This window comes from Heterodontus francisci, chromosome 11 (assembly GCF_036365525.1).
Source record: "Heterodontus francisci isolate sHetFra1 chromosome 11, sHetFra1.hap1, whole genome shotgun sequence".
NCBI classification, from domain to species: domain Eukaryota; kingdom Metazoa; phylum Chordata; class Chondrichthyes; order Heterodontiformes; family Heterodontidae; genus Heterodontus; species Heterodontus francisci.
The window spans coordinates 76,336,563-76,354,634 of NC_090381.1; the positions used below are offsets into that span (position 1 = coordinate 76,336,563).

At 45.4% G+C, this 18,072-nt stretch overlaps 1 protein-coding gene across 3 annotated transcripts in view; it reads right to left on the reverse strand.

Annotated features, from left to right (window-relative positions):
* Positions 1–18,072, reverse strand: part of tmem44 (transmembrane protein 44) — a 73,597-nt gene that overhangs the window by 13,805 nt on the left and 41,720 nt on the right. The gene's annotated exons all lie outside the window — the stretch shown is intronic.

Genomic DNA, 18,072 nt, shown 5'->3' on the forward strand with positions numbered 1-18,072 from the left:
TAACTTTCTGCATTCCTTGTACGAGTACACCGAAGTCTCTGACATTAATATTTAAGTTTCATGCCTTTTAATTTTTTTTTAAACTTACTACCGAAGTGAATAACCTCATACTTCCCACATATTACTCCATCTGCCACCTTGTTACCCATTCACTTAACCTGTATACATCTCTTTGTAGCCTAACAGCTTAAATTCTACCTAGTTTTGTATCATCAGCATTACTCTGTCTCTTCATCTAAGTCATTTATATAGATCGTAAATAGCTGAGGCCCCAGCACTGATCCATGTGGCACTCCACTAGTTACAGCCTGCCAACTTGAAATGCGCCATTTATCCTTACTCTCTGCCTCCTGTCCATTAGCCAATCCTCCATCCATGCTAATATATTACCGCCAAGTCCATATACACTTATCTTGCATATTACCTTTTTGTGTGGGACCTTATTGAATACTTTTTGGAAATCCAAGTATACTACGCCGACTGGCTCCCTTTTATCTACCCTACTAGGCACATTCTCAAAAGATTGTAATAAATTTGTCAAACACAATTTTCCCTTCTGAAAAACCATGTTGACTCTATTTGACCATACTATAGTTTTCTAAGTGCACTGTTAAGGCTTTCTTAATAATAGATTCCAGCATTTTCCCAATGACTGCAATGAGGGTTTCTGCCTCTACCACTCTTCCAGACCCCATCACCCTCTGATGGAAAGAAAATTCTCCTCAGCTCCCCTTTAATCCTTCTGCCAATTACTTTAAATCTATGCACTCTGGTTGATGACCTCTGCTAGGGGAAATAGGTCTTTCCCATTCGCTCTGTCTGTGCCCCTCATAATTTTGTACAGCTCAACTAAATCTCCCCTAAGCCTCCTCTGTTCCAAAGAAAACAAGACCAGTCAATCCAATGTTTCCTCAGCTAAAATTCTCTATTACTGGCAACATCCTCTTAGATCTACTCTGTATCCTCTTTAGTCTGATCACATCCTTCCTGAAATGCAATGACCACAAACAATGATCCTTCTAAGCTGTGCAGCAAACTGAAAGCCCCCGCGTTTGCCATGCACAAGTTGGCCCCTTTAAATTACCATACATACGTGGCTGTGCAAAAAAAATTCACCAACAGAAAAAAAATTACAGGGAACAATTAACCAGAACTATATGCAGCACTCTAGCTGTGGCCTAACTTGTATTTTATACAGTTCTAGCATAATCTCCCTGTTCTTACATTCTTTGCCTAGGCTAATAAAGGAAACTATCCCATAGCCCTTCTTAACCACCTTATCTACTTGTCCTGCTACCTTTAGGGATCTGTGGACGCGCACTCCAAGGTCCCTCTGTTCCTCTGCAGTTCTCAGTATCCTACCATTTATTCTGTATTTCCTTGCCTTGTTTGCCCTCCCCAAATGCATTACCTCACACTTCTCTGGCTTGAATTCCATTTGCTACTTCTCTGCACACATGACAGGTCCGTTGATATCTTCCTGCAGTCTACAGCTTTCTTCCTCACCATCAACCACATAACCAATTTTTGTAACATCTGCAAACTGCTTATTCATGCCCCCTACATTTAAGTCTAAATCAGTTCCAATGCCCTAGGCATCTAAAGGACTCCCTCTAGCAATGCAATCATCTGCACTATCCACCGATTTCTGTACTGACTAGCATGCGGCGCCAGGAGTAACCCAAAGATTACTACCTTTGAGGTCATACTTTTTAATTTCTTCCCTAGCTCCCTAAAATCTGCCTGTTAGACCTCATCCCTCTTTATACCTATGTCATTGGCACCAAAATGGACCAGGACCTCTGGCTGTTCATCCACACTCTCAGCTGCTCAGTGACATCCTGACCCTGGAACCAGAGAGGCAACATACCATCCTGGAGTCACGTCTACAGCTGCAGAAACACCTGCCTGTTTCCCTAGCTATTGAATTTCCCATTATTATTGCTTTACTGACCTTCCACCTCCTCCTCCTCTCCAACACCCCCCCCACCCCCACTCACATAGCTGAGCCACTGATCGTGCCATGTACTTGGCTGTTCTCCCCAGAGAACCCATCATCCTCACCAGTATTCAAAACAGAATATCGGTTACAGAGCAAGATGCTTATCTGTCTGCCAGTCGCCCGTTCTCTCTCTGACTGCACGCTTGTAAGCTGTGGGGTGACCACCTCCTAAAACATGCTATTCATTTAACTCTCAGCCTCTGCAGTGATGCCAGCTCTGCTCAAGCTCTAAGACCCAGAGCTCGAGCTCCTCCAACAGGATATGCATTCGACAGGACTGAGGTGTCCTGCCATATCTCTATTTGTAAGTTCAGCTCGTCATCTAACCAGAAATAAACTTAAAACTTGTCCTGTATGACTGTATCGGTGCTGTTTCCTGCTCCCACCCCGAACTGGAAAACTTTATCAACTTTGCTTCCAATTCCCACCCTTCTCTCACCTTTACACGGTCCAACTCCGACACTTCCATTCCTCGACTTCTTTATCTCCATCTCTGGGGATAGGCTGTCTACTAATATTCATTATAAGCCCACCGATTCCCACAGCTACCTCGACTACACCTCTTCACACCCTGCCTCCTGTAAGAACTCCATTCCATTCTCACAATTTCTCCGTCTACAATGCATCTGCTCTGATGATGCAACCTGCCACAACAGCGTCTCTGATATGTCTTCCTTTTTCCTCAACCAAGGATCCCCCCCCACCCTCCCCACTGTGGTTGACAGGGCCCTCAACCGTGTCCGGCCCATTTCCCGCACCTGTGCCCTCACCCCTTCCCCCCCGCCCCCCGAACCACGACAGGGTTCCCCTTGTCCTCATTTTCCACCCCACCAGCCTCCACATCCAAACGATCATCCTCCGTCATTACCGCCACGTCCAGCGTGATGCCACTACTAAACACATCTTCCCCTCCCCTCCCCGTCAGCATTCCGAAGGGATCATTCCCTCCACAACACCTTGGTCCACTCCTTCATTACCCTCGACACCTCATCCCCTTCCCATGGCACCTTCCCATGCAATCGCAGGAGGTGTAATACTTGCCCCTTTACTTCCTCTCTCCTGACTATCCCAGGCCCCAAACACTCCTTTCAGGTGAAGCAGCGATTTACTTGTACTTCTTTCAATTTCAGATACTGTATTTGCTGCTCATAATGCAGTATCCTCCACATTGGGGAGAGAAAATGCAGAGTGAGTGACCGATTTGCGGAACACCTCCGCTCAGTCCAAAAACATGACCCCGAGCTTCCTGTCGCTTGCCATTTCAACATACATCCCCTGCTCTCATGCCCACATTTCTGTCCTGGGCTTGCTGCAGTGTTCCAGTGAACATCAACGCAAGCTCGAGGGATAGCACCTCATTTACCAAATAGGCACACTACAGCCTACTGGACTGAACATTGAGTTCAATAATTTCACAGAATGACTGGCCCCCCCTTTTTTATTTTAATTTTATTTTAGTTTAGTTTGTTTCATCATTCAATTTTTTTCAGCATGTGCCTGCCCACTTTTTTTTTCATGTTTGTGCTTTTGGCTAGGGCTGTTCATTATTCTGTCATTTAACACCCTCGCTGCACGAACGCTTTGTCTTTCACAACACCATTAACACACTCTCTTTGCCTTTGCCCCACAACCTCCTGCTCAGTTATTCTCTGTGGCCCTCTATCCTATCAACACCTTCCCTTTTGCCCCACCCCCGCTTTATTTGCTTAAAACCTATTACATTTCTCACCTTTGCTAATCCTGATGAAAAGGTCACTGACCTGAAACATTAACTCTGCTGCTCTCTGCACAGATGCTGCCAGACCTGAATATTTCCAGCACTTTTTGCTTTTATTTCAAATTTCCAGCATCTGCAGTATTTTGCTTTTATATAAGACTTGCCCTTGATCTGGACAAAAAAAACCTCACCAGCTACTCAACAATCACCTCATTCATCCTTACCGGCTCTCCGAATGAAGACTGCTTTTGTTCACAAAGAGTTATTTACTGTTGAGTCACCTGGTTTACTTGCCCTCAGAGCTCCTCCTCTGTATTCCTACCTCACATTCATAGCTGCACTTCACCCTCGCACACTTGGCATTGCTGCAAGTCTCATATACACATTGCTTAGCTAGTACACATTGTCAGCTATTCAACTATGACAGCCACATCACCCAAACAGATTGCACCACCTCTGACACACTTCTCTCTCCCTCACAGGACAATACGAACGAGGGACAGGCATGTCCATACTCTCATTAAGGAGATGATGCTCTCATTCACTGGAGTATCCAATGCTAAGGCCATGGGCTAGCGGCAGGGCTGAAACCATGGATGACAGTATCCTCATAGCTAATTTGCCTTCTCCTATCCCATGTCTCCTTATCCCACAATCTCTTCTGATTAGAAGCTGCAGATGATATAAGCATGCACCTCTTCCCCGCACCCCCCAACCCCCCTCCCCTCACAACAACACTTGTGCTTTTCTCCTCAGATACCCAAGAACTCAAACCTGGCCAGGCAGTGGTGAAATAGCAAGGACACAGTGATGATGAAGAAATACTTAGGGCTGAATTTTAACAGCTCATTGCCAATCTCAGCGGTAGCTTCAAAAACGGCAGGGCGTACACGCGAGATTTACTCCGAGGAGCCGCCGCATTGTTTAGCGCGGCAACACATTTACATTGTCATGGCGGACCACGCCCCCAGATGACGTGGGAGGGGTCGGGCGCTCCATTCCCAGCAACAGCGTCTGGCGCTGGCGCCATTTTTAAAGGGCTTCAAGCCCTTCCAATTCATTTACCTTTTTAAAAGTTACAGGGAGTGTGAATTAAAAACTTAATAAATGTTTCGATACCCTCTCCCAACCCCCCCAATGACAAAATAAATTATCCCTTGCCCTCCCCCCGCAAAAAAAACTTGCCTTTCGGTCTGAACCTTTCTCCACCTCCCCCCCACTCACCCCAGAGTTTACAAACTTTGAACCTCACCCCTTCCCCCCCACTCCATAGACCAAACTGAAAGGTCTCACCCCGCTCACCTCCCCCCCGCCCCACCCTGAAAACCTACCTCCTCCCCCCATCCACCAGTGTCCCAAATCGGATCCGAAGGCACGGAAGACCCAACAACTGGCTGGAATATGGCAGCCAGACGGTCAACAGGAGCAGGTAGGTAATTAATTCATTAATTAACATATTTAAATCCTGCTCCCGTTGCCGAGCAGTGGGGGGAGCCGCCACGAGGCCCCATCACTGCTGGTAATATGGGGCCTGCCACGGGCCTCTCCCAGAGGCATTTTCCGGGCCCCCTCGCCACAACCTCCGACATCGGAGGGCTGGTAAAATTCGCCCCTAATCTCACACTTTGTTTTCTTCTTTCGTGGGTTGTGAGCATCACTAGCAAGGCCAGCATTTGTTGCTCATCCCTCATTGCCTTTGAGAAGGTGGTGGTGTAGTACTGTTAGGAAGGCAGTTCCAGGTTTTTTGACCTAGCGACATTGAAGGAACAGCGATATAGTTCCACGTCAGCATAGGTGTGTGGCCAGGGGCAGACACCGACATGTTGCACTGTGAACATTTGACAAAATTATTGACTCTGACATGGGGGCAATTAATCTGTATGTAAAGCGTATAGCCAATCTAAATGCCATCAAAACACAGTCCAATTTCAAACACATTTCTCCCTATAAAGTAGGAAAGCATACAAACACCAAACATCAATGGAGAACAGCACAACTGTATTAGCTAGCTAGCAAGCAAGCAAAAATAGTATGCAATGCCAATGCGAATTACTTTTGTTGACAGAATAGAGCTAGCTACACTATGTCACGGGGTGCTAGATGGACCTTATCGGATGACCTCTGTGGATTCAAACTGTGTCGGGAGTGCAAATTCATTCAATAAACCATAAAACTCAACGAGAGGATTGTTATTGTGGTTACTGATGTGAGACAGTAGAAAAATCAGCAATAGAAAGACGGACCATTTCTCACACTGCTATTGTCACAAGACAATTTAACCTGTGATGGTCCATGTTTGTGCGACTTCTCCACCTGCTTGTAATGTGTCTGAAGACAAGGCAGCCAACAAATTTCCAAATCAGGAGAATTATATAAGATGGAGCAGATAGTACTTCAGAAGATTCATGTAAAACAGAAAGGCAGAGTGGGACAGGAGGGATAGAGAGATTAACGGTAGGTAGCCAAGACTAGTTTATTCATCTTGATAGGCTGTTAAACTAGGTCCTGGATTCTAAAGTACAGAAACAACAGCATCGCTCATGGACAAAATGTCATTTATGTACCAAAGCCAGTGACTAAATAAGATAAACACAATTCCAAATAACGAGCGCCCTTCATTTCCTCCTAATTAAATTCACTTATGTCGATAGCTCAGTTTATTACTATTGATTCCGATTCAGTTCTGACAAGATAATCATCAACAAAAAGCTTTTCTGCAAAGAGTTGAGCAGTTGTTACTGCATGTATTATTCAGTTACAAAATGTTTAGTCACTATCTGCAAGACTATACTCCAGACTAACCAATTTATGTCCAAGCCAAATCTCTTACCTGTTAGCAAAGATGCACTTTTAACGTAATGCAATTATATGATACAGAAAACTTTCAAATGACGTTGGCCACTCAGGTTATTTGTCCTCAAACTGGATAGCAAATGATGCACATTGCAGTAACTGATCTTTGACATACTTGTAAAACTTGTCCTTTAATCCAATTCGTAGCAAAAAAAAAGTTCATGACTGTTTGTAACAAGGTCATTGAAATGTAGTAAATTTTTACTATGTCTTCCCCGACAGTTTTTTAAACTACAAATGCAGCATGGATTTTGTTCGGGAATCGTAAACTGTTCATCATAGATTAAAGTTTATTAAAGCTATCCGTTACATTGTATTTACTAACTATTGTATATGGGTCAACAGCATCCTGCTTTTGCCATCATCACTCAGCCCCATGCACCATACTGTTGTATTCATGAGGATCTTGCAGTGCTGACTTCTGGAGATTCCTTGGATGTGCTTGCATGTTTTCCCCTCAATACAATTCTGGAAAAATGTGATTCCAAATGGATAGCAGTGGACATTTATATGGAAGTAACATGTCACTGAGCTTGTGTCCCAAGTGAAAGTAATGCGTGCCCGAGCGTAGAAATTGAGACATTCCCGAAGTGACTTTTGCCCTTTTAAAATGAGTTTACATAATACAGGCCTTTAAACTTGTGTTTTAAAATAACCTAGCAGCTAGGTTATTTTAAAACACAAAGTTAAAGGCTTGGAGCAGGGGTGTCCAACCTTTCACGTGGTGGGGGGGGGGGGGGGGGTGCACATTACAATTTTTGTCTTACATGGAGGGTTGGTAAGACAATTTCAGAAAGAACAAGGTATTAAAAATGTAACAATTTTAATCACAACAGCAAATGTGCATTTTTGTGAAGACGCTTTAAATAAGATGACTAATTTATTGACTTACTTTCTCTTCACTATGTTGGACACTGATTTAGTGAGATATCTAACATTTTTTTTGCTTTCTCAAGTAGTCAATGTCTGTCAGGACACTAGTTGTAGTGATGGAGTATTCTGGATAGATGTCCATCTGCCAGGAATGATCATGATCACTCTCTCTTGCTCTCCCCCTCGCTCCCTCCCTCTGTCTGCCCCCCAACACTAACTCTCTCTCTGCCCCCCAACACTAACACTATCTCTCTCTCTCTGCCTGCCCCCCAACACTATCTCTTTCTCTGTCTGCCCCCCAATACTAACACTATCTCTCACTAATTTGATTGATTTTTTTGAGGAAGTGAAAAAGATGATTGATGAAGGAAGGGCAGTGGATGTTATCTATATGGACTTCAGTAAAGCCTTTGACAAGGTCCCTCATGGCAGACTGGTACAAAAGGTGAAGTCACACGGGATCAGAGGTGAGCTGGCAAGATGGATACAGAACTGGCTGTGTCATAGAAGACAGAGGGTAGCAGTGGAAGGGTGCTTTTCTGAATGGAGGGATGTGACTAGTGGTGTCCCGCAGGGATCAGTGCTGGGACCTTTGCTCTTTGTAGTATATATAAATGATTTGGAGGAAAATGTAGCTGGTTTGATTAGTAAGTTTGCGGACGACACAAAGGTTGGTGGAGTTGCGGATAGTGATGAGGATTGTCAGAGGCTACAGCAGGATATAGATCAGTTGGAGACTTGGGCGGAGAAATGGCAGATGGAGTTTAATCCGGACAAATGTGAGGTAATGCATTTTGGAAGATCTAATACAGGTGGGAAGTATACAGTAAATGGCAGAACCCTTAGCAGTATTGACAGGCAGAGAGATCTGGGCGTACAGGTCCACAGGTCACTGAAAGTGGCAACGCAGGTGGATAAGGCAGTCAAGAAGGCATACGGCATGCTTGCCTTCATCGGTCGGGGCATAGAGTATAAAAATTGGCAAGTCATGCTGCAGCTGTACAGAACCTTAGTTAGGCCACACTTAGAATATTGCGTGCAATTCTGGTCGCCACACTACCAGAAGGACGTGGAGGCTTTGGAGAGGGTACAGAAGAGGTTTACCAGGATGTTCCGAAGTTCCGAAGAAGGGTCACTGACCCGAAACGTTAACTCTGCTTCTCTTTCTACAGATGCTGCCAGACCTGCTGAGTGAATCCAGCATTTCTTGTTTTTGTTTCAGATTTCCAGCATCCGCAGTATTTTGCTTTTAATTTACCAGGATGCTGCCTGGTCTGGAGGGCATTAGCTATGAGGAGAGGTTGGATAAACTCGGATTGTTTTCACTGGAACGACAGAGGTGGAGGGGCGACATGATAGAGGTTTACAAAGTCATGAGCGGCATGGACAGAGTGGATAGTCAGAAGCTTTTTCCCACGGTGGAAGAGTCAGTTACTAGGGGACATAGGTTTAAGGTGAGAGGGGCAAAGTTTAGAGGGGATGTGCGAGGCAAGTTCTTTACACAGAGGGTGGTGAGTGATCAAGATCGGCGCAGGCTTGGAGGGCCGAATGGCCTGTTCTTGTGCTGTACTGTTCTTTGTATCTTTGTGTCACTCTCTCTGTCTGCCCAACACTAACACTATCTCGCGCTCTCTGTCTGCCCCCCAACACTATCTCTCTGTCCCCCACAACTCTGCACCCCCAAATCTTTCTCTCCCTGTCCCCCCCCCCAAACTGTACCCAACTCTCTCTCCCCAACACGATCTCTGTCCCCCCACAACACTCTGCCCCCCAATCCTCTCTGTCCCTCCCCCAACTCTTTCTCTCTTCCCCACCCAGCTCTCTCTCCTTATCCCCCCAACACACTCTCTCTCTGTCCCCCCCAACACTCTGCGCCCCCCAAATCTGCCCAACTCTCTCTCTCTTTGTCCCCCCAACTCTCTCGCTCTGTCTGTTTGTCCCCCTCCCCAACTCCCTCTCTGTCCCCCTCCCCAACTCCCTCTATCTCTGCCCCCCTCCCCCGACCATTGCTGAGAGTGGGAAAGGTGGTTTCTGAACTTTGGACAGCTTCGTGGTTTTCCAGCGACCTTTTGAAAAAAATCAGAACGCACCAGAAAGCCCCAAATCTGTCCGAGGTTCGGAAACCGCTGTTCCCACTCCCAGCACCTGTCAGGACAGCTTTGTATTTTTCCAGCAGGCTTGTGAAAAAAAAAGTCAGAACCCACCAGAAAATACCAAAGCTGTCCTGACGGCTGCTGGGAATGGGAACAGCAGTTTCCAAACTTCGGACAGATTTGAGGGTTTTCGGCGGGAAAACCACGATGCTGTCCTAAGTTCAGAAACCGCTGTTCCTGCTCTCAGCACCTGTCAATATGGAAACGAGTGTTAATGAGCATTAGATAAAGATCTGAGCTTAGACATTCCAATTCAGCTGTGAAACTGACATTTGCGTTTTTTTAAAAAGCCAGTCTGGTCAGAAAGAAGAAACCAACGCAAAATTTCTCTTCCCTGTAATCACCAGTCACGGACTTGGAAGTTTTTTATTACGACACAGGTGTCCGTGTACAGGCACGTTACTGACCCCTGTATGTAGCTTGGAGGAGGAACATGCAGGTGGTGGTGTTCCCACTAGTCTGCTGCCCTTATTCTTCCAGGTGGTAGAGGTCACGGGTTTGGAAGGTGCTGTCGGAGGAGGCTTGGCGAGTTGCTGCAGTGCATCCTATAGATGATACACACTGTGCGCTGGTGGTGGAGGCAGTGAATGTTTAAGGTGGTGGATGGGATGACAATCAAGCAGGCTGCTTTGTCCTGGATGGTGTCGAGCTTCCTGAGTGCTGTTGGAGCTTCACCCATCCAGACAAGTGGGCAGTATTCCATCTTACTCCTGATTTGTGACTTGTAGATGGTGGACAGGCTTTGGGGAGTCAACAGGTGAGTTTCTTACTGCAGAATTCCCAGCCTCTGACCTGCTCTTGTAGCCATAGTATTTATATGGCTGGTCCAGTTCAGTTTCTGATCAATGGTAACCATCAGAATGTTGATGCTGGGAGTTTCAGCAATGGTAATGCCATTGAATGTCAAGGGGAAATGGTCAGATTCTCTCTTGTTGGAGATGGTCATTGCCTGGCACTTGTGTGGCCCAAAAAGAGTGTTGGTCCAGCAACTACAGGCCAGTCAGTTTAACCTCCATGGTGGGAAAGTTTTTAGAAATGACAATTCAGGACAAAATTAATAGTCACTTGGACAAATGTGGATTAGTTAAGGAAAGCCAGCAGAGATTTTATTAAGGAGAATTCGTATTTCACTAACCTGCTTGAGTTTTTTGATGAGGTAGCAGAGAGGGTTGATGAAGGTAATGCAGTTGATGTGATGCACATGGACTTCCAAAAGACATTTCATAAAGTGCCACATAACAGGTTTGTCAGCAAAGTTAGAGCCAATGGAGTAAATGGGACAGTAGCTGCACAGATACAAAATTGGCTCATGACAGGAAACAAAGTATTTGTGAATGGTTGTGTCTCAGAATGGAGGAAGGTAAATATTGGGGTTCCCTAGGAGTCGGTGTTAGGGCCCCCGCTTTTCTCGATATATATTAATGACCTAGATTTGTGCGTACAGGGCACAATTTCAAAATCTGCAGATGGCACAAAACTTGGACGCATTGTGAACTGTGAGGAGGATAGTGATAAACATCAGGAGGGCATAGACAGGCTGGTGGAATAGGTGGACAAGTGGCAGATGAAATTTAATGCAGAAAAGTGTGAAGTGATTCATTTTGGTAGGAAGAACGAGAAGAAGCAATATAAAGGTTATAATTCTAAAGGGGTGCAGGAGCAGAGGGACCTGGGGGTATATGTGCAATTAAAGGTTGCAAGATAGGTTGAGAAAGTGGTTAATAAAGCATACGGGATCCTGGGTTTTACAAACAGTGGCACAAATTACAAGAACAATTAAGTTATGAAAAACCTGTATAAAACACTGGTTTGGCCTCTACTGGAGTACTGTGTCAAGTTCTAGCCCCCGCACTTTAGGAAGGATGTTAAGGCATTAGAGAGGGTACAGAAAAGATTCATGAGAATGGTTCCAGGGATGAGAAACTTCAGTTACATGGATAGGTTGGAGAAGCTGAGGCTGTTCGCCTTGAAGAGGAGAAGATTAAGAGATTTGATAGCGATGTTCAAAATCATGTGGGGTCAGGACAGAGTAAATGGAAATGTTTGCTGATAGTGTCACCACTAGGTGGTGCACTACTGGCACATGTGCAAAAGCAGGCTCACTGATTGAAATCTCACTGTCTGTGAAGTATCAGGCATCTGCCAGTATTAAAGATGGCACTCTTCAATTTGACACAAAATTGAATTCACTGTGTGATCCCTCCCACGATCGTTGCAATCTCTTCCCCTCTCCTGGCTCCTTCCCCTGGCACCGCTCTCCCCCCCGCCTGCCAACACCCCGGCTCCGCACCTGGTACTCTGGCTCTGCTCCCCTCCGCCCTGTCTTAACTCTGCTGTGCCCCAGCGTCCTGGCTGCCCCACTCCCTCCTACCCCCGCACTGGCTGAGTGCATTCCGCACACATGTGCAATTTGAATTGCAGCGAAGACATCAGCACTCGGCCGCATTATCAGGAGACACTCTGAGAAGATAAGAAAAAACTATTCCCATTTGCAGAAGGATTCAAAACTAGTGGACACGGATTTAAGGTGATTGGCAAAAGAAGCAACGACTACATAGGGAAACTTTCTTTAAGCAGCGAGTGCTTAGGATCTGGAATGCACTGCCTGAGAGTGGGGAGGAAGCAAATTCAATCAAGACCTTCAAAAGAGAACTGGATAATTATCTGAAGAGAAAAAGATTTTCAGGGCTACAGGGAAAAGGTAGGGAGTGGGACTAGGCGAGTTGCTCTTGCAGACAGCCAGCACAGATATGATGGGCCGAATGGCCTCCATCTATGCTGTAATCATTCTATGATTCTATGAATGTTATTTGCCACTCAACAGCAGAAACCTGGATGCTGTCCAGGTCTTGCTGCATATTGGCACAGACTGCTTCAGTATCCGAGGATCTCGATTGGACAGTGTTCAGCACCATTCATCAGCAAGCGCCCCACTTCTGACCTTATGATGGAAGGAAGGTCATTGATGAAGCAGCTGAAGAAGGTTGGGCTTAGGACACTACCCTTGCAGTCACCAGTTCGGATACTGACACTGTGCGTTTATTAGAGGATAGCTCAGAAATGGGATATGTACATGGTGAGTTACCTAGCAAGAGTGGTCTGCAGCCAAAGCAAGAAGCAAGGATAGCAGAGGTGCCAGCTCCCCAGTTGACAAGGTTATGCTGCAGAGGACTCAGATGAGCATTTCAATGGGGCAAGCTACAGAACAATGAAATTCTTGGTGCATTGGCAGGCCTGCCAGAAAGTCTGTGTGCAAAGCCAAGGAACATGGAGGAATTTGGCACCAACTTGGCACAGAGTTTTGTGCAGAGCTGAAGATCAACCTTTCCAACACAAAAATAGTGGCCAACTCCATCAGCACATTTGTGGATCCAACTAGGATGCAGATTCTGATAGCTGAAGCCTCAGCTTCCATTGCAGCATAAGCGGAAGCACAGACTTCTGACATGCAAGATCACCTTGCAGCCACCATGGCTGTGGATATCTTTTTTCAAAGCAGCTTGCAGGGTGTCACAGCTGTCCAGTAATCAGTACTCCAACAGACTACAAGGATTGCTGAAGCACTGCTTGTGGGAGTGTCCATGGTTTATGGTGCACAAACTTGCTGTCCTTTCCCAGAAAGACAGCATATGTTGTCCCACCACTGCTGCTCTACCAATGTCCTTGCTGTTGCCCATCAATCAGCGAGTCCAGACTGCTGTCACACATTTTGAGATGGTGCATTCCTCACAAAGCCACATGCTCACTCCAACTGCTGCTTTCTGGCAAGGGAGAATGATATGTAGTCAGCGCTCTGAATAGAGGGTGTCAGTGACCTCCCTTACACAACAGTGGATGGCAAACTGCGAGATGTTGAAAATATTTTCAGCTCCAGTCTGGAAGGAGGCCAACACATAAAAGTTCATGGCCGCAGTCATGTTCTCAGCCAATGCAGTCCTTGCCCTGCTCTGAGGTTGTAGTTGTGCTGCAGCAGTTGGCAAATTTCAGTGAGGACATCCTTACTGAAACGCAAACATCTGATACATTGTTCCTTGCTGAGGTTCAGGTAGGAGAATTTCTCCTTGAATATCCTAAGCAGATGTGACCTCCTGCTGAGAACCTTTCTCTGGCTCCTACTCCTCCCCCTTCTAGATGGCTGCCCTGCTCTGCATGCCCTCTGCTTATTCTTTTTGTGTCAGCATGAGTAGCACTCTTGCCTCCGAGTCACAAGATTCTGGGTTCAAGTCCCACTCTAGGGCTTGAGCACAAAAACCAAGGCTGATACTCCAATGCAGTACTGAGGTAATACTGCACCGTCAGAGGTGCTGTCTTTCAGATGAGACTTTAAACCGAGGCCCCATCTGCCTGCTCAGGCAAATGTAAAAGATCCCACGGCACTATTTCGAAGAGCAGCAGGGGAGTTATCCCCAGTGTCCTGGCCAATATTTATCCCTCAATCAACATCACAAAAAATTGTCACATTGCTGTTTGTGGGAGTTGGCTGCAGTGTTTCCTATATTACAAAAGTGACTACACTTCAAAAAGTAATAATTCCTTCAACACCGGTCACACCACTTCTTAGAATTAGAACATTACAGCGCAGTACAGGCCCTTCGGCCCTCGATGTTGCGCCGACCTGTGAAACCATCTGACCTACACTATTCCATTTTCATCCATATGTCTATCCAATGACCACTTAAATGCCCTTAAAGTTGGCGAGTCTACTACTGTTGCAGGCAGGGCGTTCCACCCCCCTACTACTCTCTGAGTAAAGAAACTACCTCTGACATCTGTCCTATATCTATCACCCCTCAACTTAAAGCTATGTCCCCTCGTGTTTGCCATCACCATCCGAGGAAAAAGACTCTCACTATCCACCCTATCTAACCCTCTGATTATCTTATATGTCTCTATTAAGTCACCTCTCCTCCTCCTTCTCTCCAACGAAAACAACCTCAAGTCTCTCAGCCTTTCCTCGTAAGACCTTCCCTCCATACCAGGCAACATCCTAGTAAATCTCCTCTGCACCCTTTCCAAAGCTTCCACATCCTTCCTATAATGCGGTGACCAGAACTGCACGCAATACTCCAGGTGCGGTCTCACCAGAGTTTTGTACAGCTGCAGCATGACCTCATGGCTCCCAAACTCGATCCCCTACTAATAAAAGCTAACACACCATATGCCTTCTTAATAGCCCTATTAACCTGGGTAGCAACCTTCAGGGATTTATGCACCTGGACACCAAGATCTCTCTGTTCATCTATACTACCAAGAATCTTCCCATTAGCCCAGTACTCTGCATTCCTGTTACTCCTTCCAAAGTGAATCACCTCGCACTTTTCCACATTAAATTCCATTTGCCATCTCTCAGCCCAGCTCTGCAGCCTATCTATGTCCCTCTGTACCCTACAACATCCTTCGGCACTATTCACAACTCCACCGACCTTCGTGTCATCCGCAAATTTACTAACCCACCCTTCTACACCCTCTTCCAGGTCATTTATAAAAATGACCAACAGCAGTGGCCCCACAACAGATCCTTGCGGTACACCACTAGTAACTAAACTCCAGGATGAACATTTGCCATCAACCACCACCCTCTGTCTTCTTTCAGCTAGCCAATTTCTGATCCAAAGCTCTAAATCACCTTCAACCCCATACTTCCATATTTTCTGCAATAGCCTACCGTGGGGAACCTTATCAAACGCCTTACTGAAATCCATATACACCACATCCACTGCTTTACCCTCATCCACCTGTTTGGTCACCTTCTCGAAAAACTCAATAAGGTTTGTGAGGCACGACCTACCCGTCACAAAACCGTGCTGACTATCTCTAATGAACTTATTCTTTTCAAGATGATTATAAATCCTGTCTCTTATAACCTTTTCCAACATTTTACCCACAACCGAAGTAAGGCTCACAGGTCTATAATTACCAGGGCTGTCTCTACTCCCCTTCTTGAACAAGGGGACAACATTTGCAATCCTCCAGTCTTCCGGCACTATTCCTGTCGACAATGACGACTTAAAGATCAAGGACAAAGGCTCTGCAATCTCCTCCCTAGCTTCCCAGAGAATCCTAGGGTAAATCCCATCTGGCCCAGGGGACTTATCTATTTTCACACTTTCCAAAATTGATAACACCTCCTCCTTGTGAACCTCAATCCCATCTAGCCTAGTAGCCTGAATCTCAGTATTCTCCTCAACAACATTTTCTTTCTCTACTGTAAATACTGACGCAAAATATTCATTTAACGCTTCCCCTATCTCCTCTGATTCCACACACAACTTCCCACTACTATCCTTGATTGGCCCTAATCTAACTCTAGTCATTCTTTTATTCCTGATATACCTATAGAAAGCCTTAGGGTTTTCCCTGATCCTATCCGCCAATGACTTCTCGTGTCCTCTCCTTGCTCTTCTTAGCTCTCCCTTTAGATCCTTCCTGGCTAGCTTGTAACTCTCAAGCGCCCTAACTGAGCCTTCACGTCTCATCCTAACATAAGCCGCCCTCTTCCTCTTGACAAGCGCTTCAACTTCTTCAGTAAACCACGGCTCCCTCACTCGACAACTTCCTCCCTGCCTCACAGGTACATACTTATCAAGGACACGCAGTAGCTGCTCCTTGAATAAGCTCCACATTTCGATTGTTCCCATCCCCTGCAGTTTCCTTCCCCATCCTACGCATCCTAAATCTTGCCTAATCGCATCATAATTTCCTTTCCCCCAGCTATAATTCTTGCCCTGCGGTATATACCTGTCCCTGCCCATCGCTAAGGTAAACCTAACCGAATTGTGATCACTATCACCAAAGTACTCACCTACATCTAAATCTAACACCTGGCCGGGTTCATTACCCAGTACCAAATCCAATGTGGCATCGCCCCTGGTTGGCCTGTCTACATACTGTGTCAGAAAACCCTCCTGCACACACTGGACAAAAACTGACCCATCTAAAGTACTCGAACTATAGTATTTCCAGTCGATATTTGGAAAGTTAAAGTCCCCCATAACAACTACCCTGTTACTCTCGCCCCTGTCGAGAATCATCTTCGCTATCCTTTCCTCTACATCTCTGGAACTATTTGGAGGTCTATAAAAGACTCCCAACAGGGTGACCTCACCTCTCCTGTTTCTAACCTCGGCCCATACTACCTCAGTAGACGAGTCCTCAAACGTCCTTTCTGTCGCTGTAATGCTCTCCTTGATGAACAATGCCACACCCCCTCCTCTTTTACCATCTTCTCTGTTCTTACTGAAACATCTAAATCCCGGAACCTGCAACATCCATTCCTGCCCCTGCTCTACCCATGTCTCCGAAATGGCCACTACATCGAGATCCCAGGTACCAACCTATGCTGCAAGCTCACCCACCTTATTCCGGATGCTCCTGGCGTTGAAGTAGACACACTTTAAACCAGGTTTTTGCTTGCCAGTGCCCTCTTGCGTCCTTGTAACCATATCCCTGACCTCACTAATCTCAACATCCTGTACACTGGCACTACAATTTAGGTTCCCATTCCCCTGCTGAATTAGTTTAGTCTTGTAGACTTTTGAAACTTCAAAGAACTCTAGAAAGCACAAAAGACTTTACAATCCTTGTAACAGCCAGTATAAATAGATCAGCAAATAGCCTGAGTTAGTTAATGATCTCTTTAAATAGTGCTGGTGGTGGTGAGGAGGTGGCAGTCCTTTCTGCTGCTCAACATGTGGTTAAGAGGGTGTTAGCTGGAGCTCCAAAATTGCTGCGCTGGCATCAAATCAGCATTATATGCTGAATGACATCATGATCTGCCTAGTCTGCATACTTCAGGCAGATGCTCACTACGCACGCTAACACTCTCACCAATAAGGCATCCAGCACGACTCATACCAGAAATGTGCACACACACCATTGACGCCATTTTGGACCTCTGAGGTCATCTGTAGTGCCTAAAAATGGGCACTACGCATCAAAATTAAACACTGCATCCATAAAGATGAAAGGGGGAAAAATATGCACAGCCTTTTCTTCCAGCGTGAGATATTACACAAGTTGACTGTTCTTTCCTTACATTCATATTTTATGCTGAAAATGAAAAGGCTTAGTTTTTGTTTCTGTTCATTCCTTTAACAGCAAAAGTAAAAGGTTCTTATTGTCGGCTTAAAATATCATTATTTGAAGTTGAGGTTGATGGAGATTATTCACAATTGTCGGTATCGCCCAAACTAATTTTTAATATGGTCTGTTAAATAATCTAAATATATCTGCGAATTACAGCTGTAGCGCATTAAAAAATCCATCCCAGTATTAAATTTAGGAAATGAGAATAAAATAAAAATTCCCACAAACTCTTTCAAATTAGACATGGGCTAGCTGAATCAATTTACATTTGAGAACATAGCACTTTATTTTGTTTAATTAGAAAACTGGACAAATATTGCAACATGAGCAACGTGAAAATGCAAAGCTAAGTTATTCGAAGATAAAATAAAAGGATTCCACGGCTCAAG